This window comes from Amblyraja radiata, chromosome 21 (genome assembly GCF_010909765.2).
Source record: "Amblyraja radiata isolate CabotCenter1 chromosome 21, sAmbRad1.1.pri, whole genome shotgun sequence".
Taxonomy (NCBI): Eukaryota; Metazoa; Chordata; class Chondrichthyes; order Rajiformes; family Rajidae; genus Amblyraja; species Amblyraja radiata.
Genome location: NC_045976.1, coordinates 3,473,408 through 3,497,918, shown reverse-complemented (window position 1 = coordinate 3,497,918; position 24,511 = coordinate 3,473,408). Strand labels below are relative to the sequence as shown.

The following is a 24,511-nucleotide window of genomic DNA, read 5'->3' as shown; positions in this document are numbered from 1 at the left end:
TGTCGGGTCAATGGTGGGGAGAGTGGTCTGTGTGGTAGTCTGAGCTTCTTCCACAACACTTTGCAATTTTTTGTGGTCTTGGGCAGAGCTGTTCCAAACTAAGCTATGATGCAACCCTCCGACAGTTTCATTGGTGCATCTGTGGAAGTTTGTAAGAGCCATTGGAGAATGCTGAATTGTCTCAGTCTATTGAGGAAGCAGAGGTGTTAATGTGCCTACTTGGTTGTCGCTTCAATGAGGTTGGCCCACGACAGCTTATTGATAATATTTACACTAAGGAACTTGAAGCTCTCAACCATTTCCACTTTGGCATCATTGATGCAGGTTGGGGCATCTACTTCACCGCGCCTTCTGTGGTTGATAAATATTTTCTTTGTCTCGCTGACATTGAGGGGATGGATATTGTCCTCCATCCTCTAACTATGCTCTCTATCTCCTTTCCGTATTCTGTCTCTTCATTGTGCATGATACAACCCACCACAGTGGTGTCATCTGCAAACTTGTAGTTAGAGTTAGAGTAGTGTTTCCCCACAGTAGTCGTGAGTGTATGGAGAGTATAGTAAGGGACTGAGAAGACATCCTTGGGCACCAGTGTTGATGATTATTGTGGAGTACGTGTTGTTGACTATCCTCACTTATTGTGGTCTATGGATCAGAAGGTCGAGGATCCTGGAGCAGGGAAGTATGCTGAGTCTTTGGTCCAGATTTTGGAGATGAGGACACGGGCCAGTGGCATTCTGCCGAATCACTCTCGGGAAGGCCAATCTTACAACTGCCACACTAACCAGTTTAGGTGGGATTATGGTGGTGAAGGTGGATCTATAGGTGATAAATGGGAGTTTGGCATAGGTGTGTATGTTGTCCAGGTGTTCTGGAGATGAGTTGTGAGACAGGGAGATGGTGTCTACTGTGCTGCTGTGTAAACAAACTGCAGTGAATCAAGGCTGGTGGCTGGTGTTAATGTGTGTTACCACCAACATCTCTGAGCACTTCATGATGGTGGATGTCAAAGCCACTGGATGATAGTTATTGAGGCACACTACCTTGCTTTGCTTTGGCCCCACGATGATAGTGGTCTTCTAAAAGCTTTGATTGCTCCGACGTGGGAGCTTCTAACGCCGGCTGCAGGAGCTTCAATCGACCCGACTGTGGATGGTTCGACTCCCCCGACCGCGGGAAAAAAGGAGGGAAGAAGATAATACGTTATTGCCTTCCATCAGTGAATTTTATGTAGTTGTGTGTCTTGCTGCTTTTTTGATATGACTGACTGATAAATCAAATTCCTTGTATGTTCTTACATACTTGGTTAATAAATTCTTTGTATCTCTTGTAAAAGCAGGTGGGGATTTCAGTATGGAGTAGTGAAAGTAGTGAAAGCTGGTCCATGGGGAGGCCCTAACAATGTGACTGGAGACTCCATCCAGGCCAGTGGCTTTCAGCTGAATCACTCTCAGGCCGATCTTACGTCAGCCACAGTAACTATTGGTTCAGCCACACCCGAGACTGATGGGGTGGATGATGTTCTTCTACCGACCTTCTGATCAAAGCGGGCCTAGAATTGAGCTAATTGGGGAGGGGCCCTTATTTACCAGCGATACAATCTGACTTCATTTTGTAGCCTTTTATAACATGTAAGCCTCGCCACAATCTACGTGTGTTATTGCCCAGGGACTCCAGCGTGGTCTGGAATTCCCTCTTGGCATCCTTAATGTCTTTGCAAAACTGCTGGATAGATTTCTTGTACCTTTTGGGATAGTTTGACCCATTTGACTACAGAATTGGATTTCAATGTTTTCCTCGCGGTTCATCCATGGTTTATGGTTGGGGCACAGACAAAAGTCTGTGACAGGTGTGGCACACACACTCATTTTGGTTAGCGACAAACTCCTTGAATAAGGGTTTCTACCGCTATATTAATAGCAAAAGGATAACGAGGGATAAAATTGGTCCATTAGAGAGTCAGAGTGGCCAACTATCTGCAGAGCCAAAAGAGATGGGGGAGATATTGAACAGTTTCTTTTCTTCGGTATTCACCAAGGAGAAGGATATTGAATTATGTGAGGTAAGGGAAACAAGTAGAGTAGCTATGGAAACTATGAGGATCAAAGAAGAGGAAGTACTGACACTTTTGAGAAATATAAAAGTGGATAAGTCTCCAGGTCCGGACAGGATATTCCCTAGGACATTGAGGGAAGTTAGTGTAGAAATAGCAGGGGCTATGGCAGAAATATTTCAAATGTCATTAGAAACGGGAATAGTGCCGGAGGATTGGCGTACTGCGCATGTTGTTCCATTGTTTAAAAAGGGGTCTAAGAGTAAACCTAGCAATTATAGACCTGTTAGTTTGACGTCAGTGGTGGGCAAATTAATGGAAAGAATACTTAGAGATAATATATATAAGCATCTGGATAAACAGGGTCTGATTAGGAACAGTCAACATGGATTTGTGCCTGGAAGATCATGTTTAACTAATCTTCTTGAATTTTTTGAAGATGTTACTCGGGAAATTGATGAGGGTAAAGCAGTGGATGTTGTGTATATGGACTTCAGTAAGGCCTTTGACAAGGTTCCTCATGGAAGGTTGGTTAAGAAGGTTCAATGGTTGGGTATTAATGGTGTAGCAAGATGGATTCAACAGTGGCTGAATGGGAGATGCCAGAGAGTAATGGTGGATGGTTGTTTGTCAGGTTGGAGGCCAGTGACGAGTGGGGTGCCACAGGGATCTTTGTTGGGTCCACTGTTGTTTGTCATGTACATCAATGATCTGGACGATGGTGTGGTAAATTGGATTAGTAAGTATGCAGATGATACTAAGATAGGTGGGGTTGCGGGTAATGAAGTAGAGTTTCAAAGTCTACAGAGAGATTTATGCCAGTTGGAAGAGTGGGCTGAAAGATGGCAGATGGAGTTTAATGCTGATAAGTGTGAGGTGCTACATCTTGGCAGGACAAATCAAAATAGGACGTACATGGTAAATGGTAGGGAATTGAAGAATGTAGGTGAACAGAGGGATCTGGGAATAACTGTGCACAGTTCCCTGAAAGTGGAATCTCATGTAGATAGGGTGGTAAAGAAAGCTTTTGGTGTGCTGGCCTTTATAAATCAGAGCATTGAGTATAGAAGTTGGGATGTAATGTTAAAATTGTACAAGGCATTGGTGAGGCCAATTCTGGAGTATGGTGCACAATTTTGGTCGCCTAATTATAGGAAGGATGTCAACAAAATAGAGAGAGTACAGAGGAGATTTACCAGAATGTTGCCTGGGTTTCAGCAACTAAGTTACAGAGAAAGGTTGAACAAGTTAGGGCTTTATTCTTTGGAGCGCAGAAGGTTAAGGGGGGACTTGATAGAGGTTTTTAAAATGATGAGAGGGATAGACAGAGTTGACGTGGAAAAGCTTTTCCCACTGAGAGTAGGGAAGATTCAAACAAGGGGACATGACTTGAGAATTAAGGGACTGAAGTTTAGGGGTAACATGAGGGGGAACTTCTTTACTCAGAGAGTGGTAGCTGTGTGGAATGAGCTTCCAGTGAAGGTGGTGGAGGCAGGTTCGTTTTTATCATTAAAAAATAAATTGGATAGTTATATGGATGGGAAAGGAATGGAGGGTTATGGTCTGAGCGCAGGTATATGGGACTAGGGGAGATTATGTGTTCGGCACGGACTAGAAGGGTCGAGATGGCCTGTTTCCATGCTGTAATTGTTATATGGTTATATGGTAAGGATTAGTCCATCAACTCAAAGCAGTCGCCTAGGATCTCACTTGTTTGCCATTGAGGGAGTACAGAGAAGGTTCACCAGACTGATTCCTGGGATGTCAAGACTTTCATATGAAGAAAGACTGGATAGACTCGGCTTGTACTCGCTAAAATTTAGAAGATTGAGGGAGGATCTTATAGAAACATACAAAATTCTTAAGGGGGTGCAGGAGATTTTTGTGTACCTTCGATCTTCCAGCATCTGCAGTTCCTTCTTCCTCCCATCCCCCCGCCCTCGGGCTCCTCCTCCTCCCTTTTTCCTTCCTTCACCCCCCCCCCCCCCCCCCCCCCCTATCAGTCTGAAAAAGGGTTTCGGCCTGAAACGTCGTCTATTTCCTTCGCTCCATAGATGCTGCTGCACCCGCTGAGTTTCTCCAGCATTTTTGTGTACCTTCAATCTTCCAGCATCTGCAGTTCCTTCTTCCTCCACCCCCCCCCCCCCGCCCTCGGGCTCCTCCTCCCCCCTTTTTCCTTCCTTCTCCCCCCCCCCCCCCCACCCCCTATCAATCTGAAGAAGGGTTTCGGCCCGAAACGTCACCTATTTCCTTCGCTCCATAGATGCTGCTGCACCCGCTGAGTTTCTCCAGCATTTTTGTGTACCTTCGATCTTCCAGCATCTGCAGTTCCTTCTTGAACAAAATTCTTAAGGGGTTGGACAGGCTAGATGCAGGAAGATTGTTCCCGATGTTGGGGAAGTCCAGGACAAGAGGTCACAGTTTAAGGATAAATGAGGAAATCCTTTAGGACGGAGATGAGAAATACATTTTTCACACAGAGAGTGGTGAATCTGTGTAACTCCCTGCCACAGAAGGTAGTTGAGGCCAGTTCATTGGCTATATTTAAGAGGGAGTTAGATGTGGCCCTTGTAGCTAAAGGGATCAGGGGGTACGGAGAGAAGGCAGGTACAGGATACTGAGTTGGATGATCAGCCATGATCATATTGAATGGCGGTGCAGGCTCGAAGAGCCGAATGGCCTACCCCTGCACCTATTTTCTATGTTTCTATGTTTCTATCTTTCCTCAGACCAGCATTGCATGACTTCCTGTACTTGGTCCTTCAACTTCAAAGTCAGATTTGTGGTTGGGGGGTGGAGTCTTTGCTGGTTCTGCAGCAGTGGTTGAAGGCGTGTAGATCTCTGGTTGGACAGGAGATGTGCTGATAGTATTTTGAAGTCAAGCTCTTGTGTTTGGCCAGATTGAATTCCTCAGCTTTTATGAACAAGGCCTCGGGGCACTTTGCTTCAAGACTAATGGTGATGGTGTGCAGTTCATCAAGTGCAAGCTTAGCATCAGCATGGGGGTGGAATGTAGACTGCGAACAGGATAGTCAACATACATTTCTATGGCAGGTAGTAGGAATGGCATTTCAGTGTGAGGTATTCTTGATCTGGGGAGTGGCAGTTCGCTAAGATGGTAGGCACCCTTGAGGATACTTCCAGCCTTCCTGGTGCAACACACTGTATATGAACTGGATGGAAGGAATGATGAGCCTGTGGTGGACTGTGCTGCGTTCACCACTCTCTGCAGTTTCAGGCAGTCAACAGCAGAGCAGTTGCCATACCAGGAAGAGGTGTATCCCATCAATATACTTTCTATAGCGCATCTGTAGAAATTCGAGAGAATCCTTGGGTAAAACTTCTCTTGCACCTACTGTAAGAAATTAAACATGCTGATTCACTTTCTTGAGCACTAGATCAGTGTAAAGGGACCTGGTAAAGTTGCTCGTGACAGGGATACCAAGAAACCTGAAGCCGTTAACCATCTCTGCTGATGATCTGTACCCATTCCATCGATGAGTACAGATTGTGTTCACCCTCGCACTCCTTGAGTCAACAAACACCTTTTTGGTCTTTCTGATGTTGAGGGCTAGGTGAAAAAGCATTAGGCAAGATTTCAATATAAAACACAATTAGGAAAAGCAAATCCATAGTAGTGCATGGAGTGGTCCTTGTATTCCATGCTGATTTAGTATTAGGGGTGTGCAGATCAGTTTAAGAAGCTAGAGTAGACGCTGCTTGTCCTGTCGAGCAAATCAACCGTTTTTTATTTTGCTTCAGATCTTCAGCATCTGCACTGTGTTGCTTCAATGAACCAGTAATATCTATGGACTAATATTTTTGTGTAAGTTTATTTTCTTTCACGTTTGTGATTTTGAGAAACAAACACAGCATTTTCACATGGACAAAGTTCATTAGCTGGACAAAGGGTAACAATATAATTCATCAAAGCTAAAGTAATTGGCAAACCCGTCAAGATTACTGTCATGTTCAGTAAAGCACAGTTTTCACATTATAGCTCCAGATGAAAACACCCCAGGCACGGACCCAGAGGGGTTATTTTGAAAAACAGGAATGCGAGGAGAATTAATCCAGTCCGACATGTTTTGTGGACCTGTGATGTTTACTGTTTTCCCCTCAGATCAGATGTAAGGAGCATAATTATAGATCAATAGCAAGATATTTTAAAGAATACAAATTAAAAAAGTGATGCAAGCATGGTAATGTGAAATGAAGTTGGGTAATTTAGTCTTCATTCCTGAGGGTTGCAAAGTGCCAAGACTTTGCTGAGGTGTTGTTATTCTAGTTTATTTTCGGGTCACAATGTTGCAGTGGAGGAGGTGTAGACAGACAGGTGGTGATGGGAGTGAAATTGGGAATAAATGTGGCAGGCGACAGGAAATTCAGGTCATCCTTGCCGACAGAATGCAAGTGCCCAGCAAAACGACCACTTGATCTGCATTTCATTTCTCCAGTGTAAACGACACCAAACTGTGAACACTGAATGCACTGCACCTGATTGAATGAAGTGCAAGTGAATCGCTGTTTCATTTAGAATGATTATTTGAGGCGCATTTTGTTTTTCCTGGGTGACTACCAAAGATGTAACATTTTACCATGGAACTTCCAAATGCTCTCACTAGTGTATGTGAGCACCCAAAGAAAACGCACGCGGTCACAGGGAGAATGTACTGTACAAACTCCGTACACACACCACCAGTGGTCACGATTGAACATGGGTCTCTGGTGCTGTAGGGCAGTGTCTACCACTGCTCTACTGTGCCTAAAGGGGCTGTCCCACTTGGGCGACCTAATCCTCGAGTTAAAAAGAGTGTCGTCGACCTTCCAGCTCGAGGGCGCTCGCCTGGAAAGCCTCGAGCTGGATCGACCGTCCGTGTTGAAACCGCGAGCTGGATCGCGCGTGCACACCCACACACCCACACACCCACACACCCACACACACACACACACACACACACACACACACACACACACACACACCCACCCCCCCACCCACCCACACACCCACACACACACACACACACCCACACACACACACACACACACACACACACACACACACACACACACACCCACCCACACCCACACACCCACACCACACACACTCACACACACACACACACACCCACACACACACACACACACACACACACCCACACACACACACACACACACACACACACACACCCACCCCCACCCACACACCCACACACACACACACACACACACACACACACACACACACACACACACACACACACACACACACCCACCCCCCCACCCACCCACCCAGGGAAAATGGGGGTTAGGGTTGGGGGGGGGGGGGGAGGGGGAGAATGAGAAGAGAAGGGGAGAGATGGAGTGGACACATTTTTAAGAAGTTTAATAAAGTTTAGCGGGCAACTTCCTTGGTTCTGAAAACTCCAATGAGCCAATCAAAATGCCCGGTCAGTGAATGAGATTGCCAACGGCTGCCCTCGAGTGCCTGTAACTAAATAGTGACCGCACTCCACTGCACCACGAGTTACAAAGAACCATGCTGATCAAATTCTACTTGTGGAAATTTTTTCAAAATGCTGAAAATTTTTCCACTGCCTAGCTGAGGCCACGGGTATTTGGGAACCTCCCTTGAGCATGAAGGAGAGTTCCAGTGACCAAATAGGACCTCCTAGGACCACGTGTTGACCATGCTGTGAGTTTGAAGGTCGAAGACACTGTTCTAAACTCACAGATTAGGTCGCCCAAGTGGGACAGCCCCTTAATAGTGTCCATCATGATGCTATTAAAATACCTGCCTCACTGCTAGGTACCTTCTATCTCTAGTTTCCCTTTCCCCAGAATATCACTCTGAAGAAAAGTCTCAATCCAAAATGTCACCTATTCCCTTTTCTCCAGATATGCTGTCTGACCTGCTGAGTTAGTTCAGCATTTTGGGTCTACAGTGTCAACCAGCATCTGCAGTTCCTTCCTACACAATTGTCCTGTCTTTATAGGTGGAATAGGACTCTCTTCTTGCAAGGCTCTGTTCTATTTTTAGGTGGGACCCCCGAACAGTCAACGGGAATTAGAAGAATGAATGTGCTGGGAGATTGTTAACAGCTGCAGGTCAAATAAGGTTGTTGCGGTAGGGGATTTTAACTTTCCTTATATAGACTGGGGAAATCATAGCATGAAGGGTTTAGATGGGGTGCAGTTCCTCAAAAGTGCTCATGAGAGTTTTCTTAAGCAGTATGTGGAGGCCCCACATGTGAGAGGGCAATGCTGGATCTAGTATTGGGAAAGGCAAGTTAATGAAGTGTGTGTGGAGGAGCCTTTTGGGACCAGTGACCACCGTTCGATTAGGTTTAAGATAGTTATGGATAAGGACTGAGAGGGTCCATGTGTTAAAATGCTCACATGGGGTAAGGACAACTTTGAGGGTATGAGAGAAGGTTTCGCTCAAGTTGACTGGAGTAAGGAAACTTGGCTGACGAGTGAAATTTCGATGTTAATCAAAAACAACAAGGTTGCATGGGACAGGTATAGGCAGCTGGGATCAAGTGCATCCCTGGAGGAGTTTCCTTCCTTCTCCCCCCCCCCACCCCCTATCAGTCTGAAGAAGGGTTTTGGCCTGAAACGTCGCCTATTTCCTTCGCTCCATAGATGCTGCTGCACCCGCTGAGTTTCTCCAGCATTTTTGTGTACCTTCGAACTTCCAGCATCTGCAGTTCCTTCTTCCTCCCATCCCCCCGCCCTCGGGCTCCTCCTCCTCCCTTTTTCCTTCCTTCTCCCCCCCCCCCCCCCCCCCCCCCACCCCCTATCAATCTGAAGAAGGGTTTCGGCCTGAAACGTCGCCTATTTCCTTCGCTCCATAGATGCTGCTGCACCCGCTGAGTTTCTCCAGCATTTTTGTGTACCTTCGATCTTCCAGCATCTGCAGTTCCTTCTTGAACAAAATTCTTAAGGGGTTTGACAGGCTAGATGCAGGAAGATTGTTCCCGATGTTGGGGAAGTCCAGGACAAGAGGTCACAGTTTAAGGATAAAGGGGAAATCCTTTAGGACGGAGATGAGAAATACATTTTTCACACAGAGAGTGGTGAATCTGTGTAACTCCCTGCCACAGAAGGTAGTTGAGGCCAGTTCATTGGCTATATTTAAGAGGGAGTTAGATGTGGCCCTTGTAGCTAAAGGGATCAGGGGGTACGGAGAGAAGGCAGGTACAGGATACTGAGTTGGATGATCAGCCATGATCATATTGAATGGCGGTGCAGGCTCGAAGAGCCGAATGGCCTACCCCTGCACCTATTTTCTATGTTTCTATGTTTCTATCTTTCCTCAGACCAGCATTGCATGACTTCCTGTACTTGGTCCTTCAACTTCAAAGTCAGATTTGTGGTTGGGGGGTGGAGTCTTTGCTGGTTCTGCAGCAGTGGTTGAAGGCGTGTAGATCTCTGGTTGGACAGGAGATGTGCTGATAGTATTTTGAAGTCAAGCTCTTGAGTTTGGCCAGATTGAATTCCTCAGCTATTATGAACAAGGCCTCGGGGCACTTTGCTTCAAGACTAATGGTGATGGTGTGCAGTTCATCAAGTGCAAGCTTAGCATCAGCATGGGGGTGGAATGTAGACTGCGAACAGGATAGTCAACATACATTTCTATGGCAGGTAGTAGGAATGGCATTTCAGTGTGAGGTATTCTTGATCTGGGGAGTGGCAGTTCGCTAGGATGGTAGGCACCCTTGAGGATACTTCCAGCCTTCCTGGTGCAACAAACTGTATATGAACTGGATGGAAGGAATGATGAGCCTGTGGTGGACTGTGCTGCGTTCACCACTCTCTGCGGTTTCAGGCAGTCAAAAGCAGAGCAGTTGCCATACCAGGAAGAGGTGTATCCCATCAATATACTTTCTATAGCGCATCTGTAGAAATTCGAGAGAATCCTTGGGTAAAACTTCTCTTGCACCTACTGTAAGAAATTAAACATGCTGATTCACTTTCTTGAGCACTAGATCAGTGTAAAGGGACCTGGTAAAGTTGCTCGTGACAGGGATACCAAGAAACCTGAAGCCGTTAACCATCTCTGCTGATGATCTGTACCCATTCCATCGATGAGTACAGATTGTGTTCACCCTCGCACTCCTTGAGTCAACAAACACCTTTTTGGTCTTTCTGATGTTGAGGGCTAGGTGAAAAAGCATTAGGCAAGATTTCAATATAAAACACAATTAGGAAAAGCAAATCCATAGTAGTGCATGGAGTGGTCCTTGTATTCCATGCTGATTTAGTATTAGGGGTGTGCAGATCAGTTTAAGAAGCTAGAGTAGACGCTGCTTGTCCTGTCGAGCAAATCAACCGTTTTTTATTTTGCTTCAGATCTTCAGCATCTGCACTGTGTTGCTTCAATGAACCAGTAATATCTATGGACTGATATTTTTGTGTAAGTTTATTTTCTTTCACGTTTGTGATTTTGAGAAACAAACACAGCATTTTCACATGGACAAAGTTCATTAGCTGGACAAAGGGTAACAATATCAAAGCTAAAGTAATTGGCAAACCCGTCAAGATTACTGTCATGTTCAGTAAAGCACAGTTTTCACATTATAGCTCCAGATGAAAACACCCCAGGCACAGACCCAGAGGGGTTATTTTGAAAAACAGGAATGCGAGGAGAATTAATCCAGTCCGACATGTTTTGTGGACCTGTGATGTTTACTGTTTTCCCCTCAGATCAGATGTAAGGAGCATAATTATAGATCAATAGCAAGATATTTTAAAGAATACAAATTAAAAAAGTGATGCAAGCATGGTAATGTGAAATGAAGTTGGGTAATTTAGTCTTCATTCCTGAGGGTTGCAAAGTGCCAAGACTTTGCTGAGGTGTTGTTATTCTAGTTTATTTTCGGGTCACAATGTTGCAGTGCAGGAGGTGTAGACAGACAGGTGGTGATGGGAGTGAAATTGGGAATAAATGTGGCAGGCGACAGGAAATTCAGGTCATCCTTGCCGACAGAATGCAAGTGCCCAGCAAAACGACCACTTGATCTGCATTTCATTTCTCCAGTGTAAACGACACCAAACTGTGAACACTGAATGCACTGCACCTGATTGAATGAAGTGCAAGTGAATCGCTGTTTCATTTAGAATGATTATTTGAGGCGCATTTTGTTTTTCCTGGGTGACTACCAAAGATGTAACATTTTACCATGGAACTTCCAAATGCTCTCACTAGTGTATGTGAGCACCCAAAGAAAACGCACGCGGTCACAGGGAGAATGTACTGTACAAACTCCGTACACACACCACCAGTGGTCACGATTGAACATGGGTCTCTGGTGCTGTAGGGCAGTGTCTACCACTGCTCTACTGTGCCTAAAGGGGCTGTCCCACTTGGGCGACCTAATCCTCGAGTTAAAAAGAGTGTCGTCGACCTTCCAGCTCGAGGGCGCTCGCCTGGAAAGCCTCGAGCTGGATCGACCGTCCGTGTTGAAACCGTGAGCTGGATCGCGCGTGCACACCCACACACCCACACACACACACACACACACCCACACACACACACACACTCCCCCCCCCACACACCCACACACGCCCCCCACACACACACACACACGCACACACCCACACACACACACACACACACCCACCCACCCACACCCACACACCCACACACACACACACACACACACACACACCCACCCACCCACACACACACACACACACACACACCCACACACACACACACAACACACACACACCACACACACCACACACACACCACCCACCCCCCCACCCACCCACCCAGGGAAAATGGGGGTTAGGGTTGGGGGGGGGGGGGGAGAAGGAGAAGAGAAGGGGAGAGATGGAGTGGACACATTTTTAAGAAGTTTAATAAAGTTTAGCGGGCATCTTCCTTGGTTCTGAAAACTCCAATGAGCCAATCAAAATGCCCGGTCAGTGAATGAGATTGCCAATGGCTGCCCTCGAGTGCCTGTAACTAAATAGTGACCGCACTCCACTGCACCACGAGTTAAAAAGAACCATGCTGATCAAATTCTACTTGTGGAAATTTTTTCAAAATGCTGAAAATTTTTCCACTGCCTAGCTGAGGCCACGGGTATTTGGGAACCTCCCTTGAGCATGAAGGAGAGTTCCAGTGACCAAATAGGACCTCCTAGGACCACGTGTTGACCATGCTGTGAGTTTGGAGGTCGAAGACACTGTTCTAAACTCACAGATTAGGTCGCCCAAGTGGGACAGCCCCTTAATAGTGTCCATCATGATGCTATTAAAATACATGCCTCACTGCTAGGTACCTTCTATCTCTAGTTTCCCTTTCCCCAGAATCTCACTCTGAAGAAAAGTCTCAATCCAAAATGTCACCTATTCCCTTTTCTCCAGATATGCTGTCTGACCTGCTGAGTTAGTTCAGCATTTTGGGTCTACAGTGTCAACCAGCATCTGCAGTTCCTTCCTACACAATTGTCCTGTCTTTATAGGTGGAATAGGACTCTCTTCTTGCAAGGCTCTGTTCTATTTTTAGGTGGGACCCCCGAACAGTCAACGGGAATTAGAAGAATGAATGTGCTGGGAGATTGTTAACAGCTGCAGGTCAAATAAGGTTGTTGCGGTAGGGGATTTTAACTTTCCTTATATAGACTGGGGAAATCATAGCATGAAGGGTTTAGATGGGGTGCAGTTCCTCAAAAGTGCTCATGAGAGTTTTCTTAAGCAGTATGTGGAGGCCCCACATGTGAGAGGGCAATGCTGGATCTAGTATTGGGAAAGGCAAGTTAATGAAGTGTGTGTAGAGGAGCCGTTTGGGACCAGTGACCACCGTTCGATTAGGTTTAAGATAGTTATGGATAAGGACTGAGAGGGTCCATGTGTTAAAATGCTCACATGGGGTAAGGACAACTTTGAGGGTATGAGAGAAGGTTTCGCTCAAGTTGACTGGAGTAAGGAAACTTGGCTGACGAGTGAAATTTCGATGTTAATCAAAAACAACAAGGTTGCATGGGACAGGTATAGGCAGCTGGGATCAAGTGCATCCCTGGAGGAGTTTCCTTCCTTCTCCCCCCCCCCACCCCCTATCAGTCTGAAGAAGGGTTTTGGCCTGAAACGTCGCCTATTTCCTTCGCTCCATAGATGCTGCTGCACCCGCTGAGTTTCTCCAGCATTTTTGTGTACCTTCGATCTTCCAGCATCTGCAGTTCCTTCTTCCTCCCATCCCCCCGCCCTCGGGCTCCTCCTCCTCCCTTTTTCCTTCCTTCTCCCCCCCCCCCCCCCCCCCCCCCCCCCCCCCCCCCCTATCAATCTGAAGAAGGGTTTCGGCCTGAAACGTCGCCTATTTCCTTCGCTCCATAGATGCTGCTGCACCCGCTGAGTTTCTCCAGCATTTTTGTGTACCTTCGATCTTCCAGCATCTGCAGTTCCTTCTTGAACAAAATTCTTAAGGGGTTTGACAGGCTAGATGCAGGAAGATTGTTCCCGATGTTGGGGAAGTCCAGGACAAGAGGTCACAGTTTAAGGATAAAGGGGAAATCCTTTAGGACGGAGATGAGAAATACATTTTTCACACAGAGAGTGGTGAATCTGTGTAACTCCCTGCCACAGAAGGTAGTTGAGGCCAGTTCATTGGCTATATTTAAGAGGGAGTTAGATGTGGCCCTTGTAGCTAAAGGGATCAGGGGGTACGGAGAGAAGGCAGGTACAGGATACTGAGTTGGATGATCAGCCATGATCATATTGAATGGCGGTGCAGGCTCGAAGAGCCGAATGGCCTACCCCTGCACCTATTTTCTATGTTTCTATGTTTCTATCTTTCCTCAGACCAGCATTGCATGACTTCCTGTACTTGGTCCTTCAACTTCAAAGTCAGATTTGTGGTTGGGGGGTGGAGTCTTTGCTGGTTCTGCAGCAGTGGTTGAAGGCGTGTAGATCTCTGGTTGGACAGGAGATGTGCTGATAGTATTTTGAAGTCAAGCTCTTGAGTTTGGCCAGATTGAATTCCTCAGCTATTATGAACAAGGCCTCGGGGCACTTTGCTTCAAGACTAATGGTGATGGTGTGCAGTTCATCAAGTGCAAGCTTAGCATCAGCATGGGGGTGGAATGTAGACTGCGAACAGGATAGTCAACATACATTTCTATGGCAGGTAGTAGGAATGGCATTTCAGTGTGAGGTATTCTTGATCTGGGGAGTGGCAGTTCGCTAGGATGGTAGGCACCCTTGAGGATACTTCCAGCCTTCCTGGTGCAACAAACTGTATATGAACTGGATGGAAGGAATGATGAGCCTGTGGTGGACTGTGCTGCGTTCACCACTCTCTGCGGTTTCAGGCAGTCAAAAGCAGAGCAGTTGCCATACCAGGAAGAGGTGTATCCCATCAATATACTTTCTATAGCGCATCTGTAGAAATTCGAGAGAATCCTTGGGTAAAACTTCTCTTGCACCTACTGTAAGAAATTAAACATGCTGATTCACTTTCTTGAGCACTAGATCAGTGTAAAGGGACCTGGTAAAGTTGCTCGTGACAGGGATACCAAGAAACCTGAAGCCGTTAACCATCTCTGCTGATGATCTGTACCCATTCCATCGATGAGTACAGATTGTGTTCACCCTCGCACTCCTTGAGTCAACAAACACCTTTTTGGTCTTTCTGATGTTGAGGGCTAGGTGAAAAAGCATTAGGCAAGATTTCAATATAAAACACAATTAGGAAAAGCAAATCCATAGTAGTGCATGGAGTGGTCCTTGTATTCCATGCTGATTTAGTATTAGGGGTGTGCAGATCAGTTTAAGAAGCTAGAGTAGACGCTGCTTGTCCTGTCGAGCAAATCAACCGTTTTTTATTTTGCTTCAGATCTTCAGCATCTGCACTGTGTTGCTTCAATGAACCAGTAATATCTATGGACTGATATTTTGTGTAAGTTTATTTTCTTTCACGTTTGTGATTTTGAGAAACAAACACAGCATTTCACATGGACAAAGTTCATTAGCTGGACAAAGGGTAACAATATCAAAGCTAAAGTAATTGGCAAACCCGTCAAGATTACTGTCATGTTCAGTAAAGCACAGTTTTCACATTATAGCTCCAGATGAAAACACCCCAGGCACAGACCCAGAGGGGTTATTTTGAAAAACAGGAATGCGAGGAGAATTAATCCAGTCCGACATGTTTTGTGGACCTGTGATGTTTACTGTTTTCCCCTCAGATCAGATGTAAGGAGCATAATTATAGATCAATAGCAAGATATTTAAAGAATACAAATTAAAAAAGTGATGCAAGCATGGTAATGTGAAATGAAGTTGGGTAATTTAGTCTTCATTCCTGAGGGTTGCAAAGTGCCAAGACTTTGCTGAGGTGTTGTTATTCTAGTTTATTTTCGGGTCACAATGTTGCAGTGCAGGAGGTGTAGACAGACAGGTGGTGATGGGAGTGAAATTGGGAATAAATGTGGCAGGCGACAGGAAATTCAGGTCATCCTTGCCGACAGAATGCAAGTGCCCAGCAAAACGACCACTTGATCTGCATTTCATTTCTCCAGTGTAAACGACACCAAACTGTGAACACTGAATGCACTGCACCTGATTGAATGAAGTGCAAGTGAATCGCTGTTTCATTTAGAATGATTATTTGAGGCGCATTTTGTTTTTCCTGGGTGACTACCAAAGATGTAACATTTTACCATGGAACTTCCAAATGCTCTCACTAGTGTATGTGAGCACCCAAAGAAAACGCACGCGGTCACAGGGAGAATGTACTGTACAAACTCCGTACACACACCACCAGTGGTCACGATTGAACAATGGGTCCTCTGGTGCTGTAGGGCAGTGTCTACCACTGCTTCTACTGTGCCTAAAGGGTCGTCCCAACTTGGGCGACCTAATCCTCGAGTTAAAAAAGAGTGTCGTCGACCTTCCAGCTCGAGGGCGCTCGCCTGGAAAGCCTCGAGCTGGATCGACCGTCCGTGTTGAAACCGCGAGCTGGATCGCGCGTGCACACCCACACACCCACACACCCACACACCCCACACCCACACACCCACACACCCACACACACACACCCACCACACACACACACACACACGCACACACACACCCACCCCCCCCCACCCCACACCCACACACACACACACACACACACCCACACCACACACACACACACACAACCACACACACACACACAACACACACACCCACCCACACCCACACACCCACACACACACACACACACACACACACACCCACCCACCCACACAACCACACTACACACCCACACCCACACACACACACACCACACACACACACACACACACACACCACACACACCCACCCCACACCCACCACACCCCACACACACCACACCCACACCCCCACACACACACACACACACACCACACACACCTCACCCCCCCACCCACCCACCCAGGGAAAATGGGGTTAGGTTTGGTGGGGGGGGGATTGGGAGAATGAAAGAGAAGGGGAGAGATGGAGTGACACATTTTTAAGAAGTTTAATAAAGTTTATGCGTGCAACTTCCTTTGTTCTGAAAACTCCAATGAGCCATCAAATGCCCGGTCAGTGAATGTAGATTGCCAACGTCTGCCCTCGAGTGCCTGTAACTAAATAGTGACCGCACTCCACTGCACCACGAGTTACAAAGAACCATGCTGATCAAATTCTACTTGTGCGAAATTTTTTCAAAATGCTGAAAATTTTTCCACTGCCTAGCTGAGGCCACGGTGTATTTGGGAACCTCCCTTGAGCATGAAGGAGAGTTCCAGTGACCAAATAGGACCTCCTAGGACCACGTGTTGACCATGCTGTGAGTTTGAAGGTCGAAGACACTGTTCTAAACTCACAGATTAGGTCGCCCAAGTGGGACAGCCCCTTAATAGTGTCCATCATGATGCTATTAAAATACCTGCCTCACTGCTAGGTACCTTCTATCTCTAGTTTCCCTTTCCCCAGAATATCACTCTGAAGAAAAGTCTCAATCCAAAATGTCACCTATTCCCTTTTCTCCAGATATGCTGTCTGACCTGCTGAGTTAGTTCAGCATTTTGGGTCTACAGTGTCAACCAGCATCTGCAGTTCCTTCCTACACAATTGTCCTGTCTTTATAGGTGGAATAGGACTCTCTTCTTGCAAGGCTCTGTTCTATTTTTAGGTGGGACCCCCGAACAGTCAACGGGAATTAGAAGAATGAATGTGCTGGGAGATTGTTAACAGCTGCAGGTCAAATAAGGTTGTTGCGGTAGGGGATTTTAACTTTCCTTATATAGACTGGGGAAATCATAGCATGAAGGTTTAGATGGGGTGCAGTTCCTCAAAAGTGCTCATGAGAGTTTTCTTAAGCAGTATGTGGAGGCCCACATGTGAGAGGGCAATGCTGGATCTAGTATTGGGAAAGGCAAGTTAATGAAGTGTGTGTAGAGGAGCCGTTTGGGACCAGTGACCACCGTTCGATTAGGTTTAAGATAGTTATGGATAAGGACTGAGAGGGTCCATGTGTTAAAATGCTCACATGGGGTAAGGACAACTTTGAGGGTATGAGAGAAGGTTTCGCTCAAGTTGACTGGAGTAGGGAAACTTGGCTGACGAGTGAAATTTCGATGTTAATCAAAACAACAAGGTTGCATGGGACAGGTATAGGCAGCTGGGATCAAGTGCATCCCTGGAGGAGTTTCCTTCCTTCTCCCCCCCCCCACCCCCTATCAGTCTGAAGAAGGGTTTTGGCCTGAAACGTCGCCTATTTCCTTCCGCTCCATAGATGCTGCTGCACCCGCTGAGTTTCTCCAGCATTTTTGTGTACCTTCGATCTTCCAGCATCTGCAGTTCCTTCTTGCCTCCCATCCCCCCGCCCTCGGGCTCCTCCTCCTCCCTTTTTCCTTCCTTCTCCCCCCCCCCCCCCCCCCCCCCCCCCACCCCCTATCAATCTGAAGAAGGGTTTCGGCCTGAAACGTCGCCTATTTCCTTCGTTCCATAGATGCTGCTGCACCCGCTGAGTTTCTCCAGCATTTTTGTGTACCTTCAATCTTCCTGCATCTGCAGTTCCTTCTTGAACAAAATTCTTAAGGGGTTTGACAGGCTAGATGCAGGAAGATTGTTCCCGATGTTGGGGAAGTCCAGGACAAGAGGTCACAGTTTAAGGATAAAGGGGAAATCCTTTAGGACGGAGATGAGAAATACATTTTTCACACAGAGAGTGGTGAATCTGTGTAACTCCCTGCCACAGAAGGTAGTTGAGGGCCAGTTCATTGGCTATATTTAAGAGGGAGTTAGATGTGGCCCTTGTAGCTAAGGGATCAGGGGGTACGGAGAGAAGGCAGGTACAGGATACTGAGTTGGATGATCAGCCATGATCATATTGAATGGCGGTGCAGGCTCGAAGAGCCGAATGGCCTACCCCTGCACCTATTTTCTATGTTTCTATGTTTCTATCTTTCCTCAGACCAGCATTGCATGACTTCCTGTACTTGGTCCTTCAACTTCAAAGTCAGATTTGTGGTTGGGGGGTGGAGTCTTTGCTGGTTCTGCAGCAGTGGTTGAAGGCGTGTAGATCTCTGGTTGGACAGGAGATGTGCTGATAGTATTTTGAAGTCAAGCTCTTGAGTTTGGCCAGATTGAATTCCTCAGCTATTATGAACAAGGCCTCGGGGCACTTTGCTTCAAGACTATGGTGATGGTGTGCAGTTCATCAAGTGCAAGCTTAGCATCAGCATGGGGGTGGAATGTAGACTGCGAACAGGATAGTCAACATACATTTCTATGGCAGGTAGTAGGAATGGCATTTCATTGTGAGGTATTCTTGATCTGGGGAGTGGCAGTTCGCTAGGATGGTAGGCACCCTTGAGATACTTCCAGCCTTCCTGGTGCAACAAACTGTATATGAACTGGATGAAGGAATGATGAAGCCTGTGGTGGACTGTGCTGCGTTCACCACTCTCTGCGGTTTCAGGCAGTCAAAAGCAGAGCAGTTGCCATACCAGGAAGAGGTGTATCCCATCAATATACTTGCTATAGCGCATCTGTAGAAATTCGAGAGAATCCTTGGGTAAAACTTCTCTTGCACCTACTGTAAGAAATTAAAACATGCTGATTCACTTTCTTGAGCACTAGATCAGTGTAAAGGGACCTGGTAAAGTTGCTCGTGACAGGGATACCAAGAAACCTGAAGCCGTTAACCATCTCTGCTGATGATCTGTACCCATTCCATCGATGATACAGATTGTGTTCACCCTCGCACTCCTTGAGTCAACAACACCTTTTGGTCTTTCTGATGTTGAGGGCTAGGTGAAAAAGCATTAGGCAAGATTTCAATATAAAACACAATTAGGAAAAGCAAATCCCTAGTAGTGCATGGAGTGGTCCTGGTATTCCATGCTGATTTAGTATTAGGGGTGTGCAGATCAGTTTAAGAAGCTAGAGTAGACGCTGCTTGTCCTGTCGAGCAAATCAACCGTTTTTATTTTGCTTCAGATCTTCAGCATCTGCACTGTGTTGCTTCAATGAACCAGTAATATCTATGGACTGATATTTTTGTGTAAGTTTATTTTCTTTCACGTTTGTGATTTGAGAAACAAACACAGCATTTTCACATGGACAAAGTTCATTAGCTGGACAAAGGGTAACAATATCAAAGCTAAAGTAATTGGCAAACCCGTCAAGATTACTGTCATGTTCAGTAAAGCACAGTTTTCACATTATAGCTCCAGATGAAAACACCCCAGGCACAGACCCAGAGGGGTTATTTGAAAAACAGGAATGCGAGGAGAATTAATCCAGTCCGACATGTTTTGTGGACCTGTGATGTTTACTGTTTTCCCCTCAGATCAGATGTAAGGAGCATAATTATAGATCAATAGCAAGATATTTTAAAGAATACAAATTAAAAAAGTGATGCAAGCATGGTAATGTGAAATGAAGTTGGGTAATTTAGTCTTCATTCCTGAGGGTTGCAAAGTGCCAAGACTTTGCTGAGGTGTTGTTATTCTAGTTTATTTTCGGGTCACAATGTTGCAGTGCAGGAGGTGTAGACAGACAGGTGGTGATGGGAGTGAAATTGGGAATAAATGTGGCAGGCTACAGGAAATTCAGGTCATCCTTGCCGACAGAATGCAAGTGCCCAGCAAAACGACCACTTGATCTGCATTTCATTTCTCCAGTGTAAACGACACCAAACTGTGAACACTGAATGCACTGCACCTGATTGAATGAAGTGCAAGTGAATCGCTGTTTCATTTAGAATGATTATTTGAGGCGCATTTTGTTTTTCCTGGTGGACTACCAAAGATGTACATTTACCATGGAACTTCCAAATGCTCTCACTAGTGTATGTGAGCACCCAAAGAAACGCACGCGGTCACAGGGAGACTGTACTGTACAAACTCCGTACACACACCACCAGTGGTCACGATTGAACATGGGTCTCTGGTGCTGTAGGGCAGTGTCTACCACTGCTCTACTGTGCCTAAAGGGGCTGTCCCACTTGGGCGACCTAATCCTCGAGTTAAAAAGAGTGTCGTCGACCTTCCAGCTCGAGGGCGCTCGCCTGGAAAGCCTCGAGCTGGATCGCCGTCCGTGTTGAAACCGCGAGCTGGATCGCGCGTGCACACCCCACATCCCACACACACGCACCACACACACAAACACTCACACACACACCCACACACACCACCACCACACACCACAAACGCCACAACCCACCCCCCACACACACACACCCCACAACACACACCCACACACCCCACCACACCCACAACCACCCCCACCGTGTCTCCACTCACCCCACACACAACCACACACACACTCTCCCACACCCAACACACACACACACACCCACAACACACAACACACACCTCACACACACCCACCCACACACCCACTACCCACCTACCCACACCCCAAACCCACACACACACACACACACACAACCCACACACCACACACACCCCCACACACTCCCACTCACTTTTTCACACACTTCCACACACCCCACACCCACACACCCACACACCAACAACCCCACACAACACCACCCACACACACCACTCACCACACACACACCACCCACACACCACACACCACCCCCTCCTCCCTTCCACCCACCGCCACTCCATGAATTGTCTGGTTATTTTTGTTTTTTGGGTGTAGGGGGGAGAATGAATAGAAGGGTAGAGATGGAGTGGACCATTTTTAAGAAGTTTAATAAAGTTCTTAGTTGAGCGTTCAACTTCCTTGGTTCTGAAACTCCAATGACCAATCAAACCTGCCCTCCGTGTCATGAGATGCAACGCTGCCCTCGAGTGCCTGTAACTAAAATAGTGGACCGCACTCCACTGCACCACGAGTTACAAGAACCATGCTGATCAAATTCTACTTGTGGAAATTTTTTCAAAGTGCTGAAATTTTTCCTACTGCCCTAGCTGAGGCCACGGGTATTTGGGAACCTCCCTGCAGCATGAAGGAGAGTTCCAGTGACCAAATAGGACCTCCTAGGACCACGTGTTGACCATGCTGTGAGTTTGAAGGTCGAAGACACTGTTCTAAACTCACAGATTAGGTCGCCCAAGTGGGACAGCCCCTTAATAGTGTCCATCATGATGCTATTACAATACCATGCCTCACTGCTAGGTACCTTCTATCTCTAGTTTCCCTTTCCCCAGAATATCCTCTGAGAAAAGTCTCAATCCAAAATGTCACCTATTCCCTTTTCTCCAGATATGCTGTCTGACCTGCTGAGTTAGTTCAGCATTTTGGGTCTACAGTGTTCAACCAGCATCTGCAGTTCCTCCTACACATTGTCCTGTCTTTATAGGTGGAATAGGACTCTCTTCTTGCAAGGCTCTGTTCTATTTTTAGGTGGGAACCCCCCGAACAGTCAAGGGAATTAGAAGAATGAATGTGCTGGGAGATTGTTAACAGCTGCAGGTCAAATAAGGTTGTTGCGGTAGGGGATTTTAATTTCCTTATATAGACTGGGGAATCATAGCATGAAGGGTTTACGATGGGTGCAGTCCTCAAAAGTGCTCAATGAGAGTTTCTTAAGCCAGTATGTGGAGGGCCCCACATGTGAGAGGGCAATGCTGGATCTAGTATTGGGAAGGCAAGTTAATGAAGTGTGTGTGGAGGAGCCTTTTGGACCAGTGACCACCGTTCGATTAGGTTTAAGATAGTTTATGGATAGGAGCTGAGAGGGTCCATGTGTTAAAATGCCACATGGGGTAAGGACAACTTTGAGGGTATGAGAGAAAGGTTTTCGCTCAAGTTGACTGGAGTAAGGAAACTTGGCTGACGAGTGAAATTTCGATGTTAATCAAAACAACAAGGTTGCATGGGACAGGTATAGGCAGCTGGGATCACGTGCATCCCTGGAGGAGTTTCCTTCCTCTCCCCCCCCCCACCCCCTATCAGTCTGAAGAAGGGTTTTTGGCCTGAAACGTCGCCTATTTCCTTCGCTCCATAGATGCTGCTGCACGCCGCTGAGTTTCTCCAGCTTTTTGTGTACCTTCGAACTTCCAGCATCTGCATTTCCTTCTTCCTCCCATCCCCCCGCCCTCGGCTCCTCCTCCTCCCTTTTCCTTCCTTCTCCCCCCCCCCCCCCCCCCCCCCCCCCCCCACCCCCTATCAATCTGAAGAAGGGTTTCGGCCTGAAACGTCTCTATTTCCTTCGTTCCATAGATGCTGCTGCACCCGCTGTTTCTCCAGCCGTTTTTGTGTACCTTCGATCTCCCAGCATCTGCAGTTCCTCTTGAACAAAATTCTTAAGGGGTTTGACAGGCTAGATGCAGGAAGATTGTTCCCGATGTTGCGGAAGTCCAGGACAAGAGGTCACAGTTTAGGATAGAAGGGGATCCTTTAGGACGAGATGAGAATACATTTTTCACACAGAGAGTGGTGAATCTGTGTAACTCCCTCCACAGAAGGTAGTTGAGGCCAGTTCATTGGCTATATTTGAGGGAGTTAGATGTGGCCCTTGTAGCTAAAGGGATCAGGGGTACGGAGAGAAGAGTGTACAGGATACTGAGTTTGGATGATCAGCCATGATCAATTGAATGGCGGTGCAGGCTCGAAGAGCCGAATGGCTACCCCTGCACCTATTTTCTCTTGTTTCTATGTTTCTATCTTTCCTCAGACCAGCATTGCATGACTTCCTGTACTTGGTCCTTCAACTTCAAAGTCAATATTTGTGGTTGGGGGGTGGAGCTCTTTGCTGGTTCTGCAGCAGTGGTTGAAGGCGTGTAGATCTCTGGTTGACGGAGATGTGCTGATAGTATTTGAAGTCAAGCTTTGAGTTTGGCCAGATTGAATTCCTCAGCTTTATGAACAGCCTCGGGGCACTTGCTTCAAGACTAATGGTGATGGTGTGCAGTTCATCAAGTGCAAGCTTAGCATCAGCATGGGGGTGGAATGTAGACTGCGAACAGGATAGTCAACAACATTTCTATGGCAGGTAGTAGGAATGGCATTTCAGTTGTGAGGTATTCTGATCTGGGGAGTGGCAGTTCGCTAGGATGGTAGCACCCTGAGGATTTCCAGCCTTCCTGGTGCAACAAAACTGGTATATGAACTGGATGAAGGATGATGAGCCTGTGGTGGCCTGTGCTGCTGTTCACCACTCTCTGCTGGGTTTCAGGCAGTCAAAAGCAGAGCAGTTCCATACCGGAAGAGGTGTATCCCATCATATACTTTCTATAGCGCATCTGTAAAATTCGAGAGAATCCTTGTGTAAAACTTCTCTTGCACCTACTGTAAGAAATTAAACTGCTGATTCATTTCTTGAGCACTAGATCAGTGTAAAGGACCTGGTAAAGTTGCCCGTGACAGGGATACCAAGAAACCTGAAGCCGTTAACCCCTCTGCTGATGATCTGTACCCATTCCATCGATGGTACAGATTGTGTGCGACCCTCGCACTCCTTGAGTCAACAAACACTTTTTGGGTCTTTCCTGATGTTGAGGGCTAGGTGAAAAAGCATTAGGCAAGATTTCAATGTAAAACAACAATTAGGAAAACAAATCCTAGTAGTGCATGGAGTGGTCCTTGTGAATTCATGCTGATTTAGTATTAGGGTTTGCAGATCAGTTTAAAGCTAGAGTAGACGCTGCTTGTCCTGTCGAGCAAATCAACCGTGTTTTATTTGCTTCAGATCTTCAGCATCGCACTGTGTTGCTTCAATGAACCAGTAATATCTATGGACTGGTATTTTTGTGTAAGTTTATTTTCTTTCAACGTTTGTGATTTTTGAGAAACAACACAGCATGTTCACATGGACAAAGTTCATTAGCTGGACAAGGGTACACTATCAAAGCTAAAGTAATTGGCAAACCCGTCAATTACTGTCATGTTCAGTAAACACAGTTTTCACATTAAGCTCCAGATGAAACACCCCAGGCACAGACACCAGAGGGGTTATTTTGAACAACAGGAATGCGAGGAGAATAATCCAGTCCGACATGTTTTTGTGGACCT

General features: G+C 46.5%; 1 long non-coding RNA gene across 1 annotated transcript in view; it reads right to left on the bottom strand.

Annotated features, from left to right (window-relative positions):
* The window catches only part of LOC116985021, a 225,055-nt gene that overhangs the window by 109,579 nt on the left and 90,965 nt on the right, over positions 1 to 24,511 (bottom strand). The gene's annotated exons all lie outside the window — the stretch shown is intronic.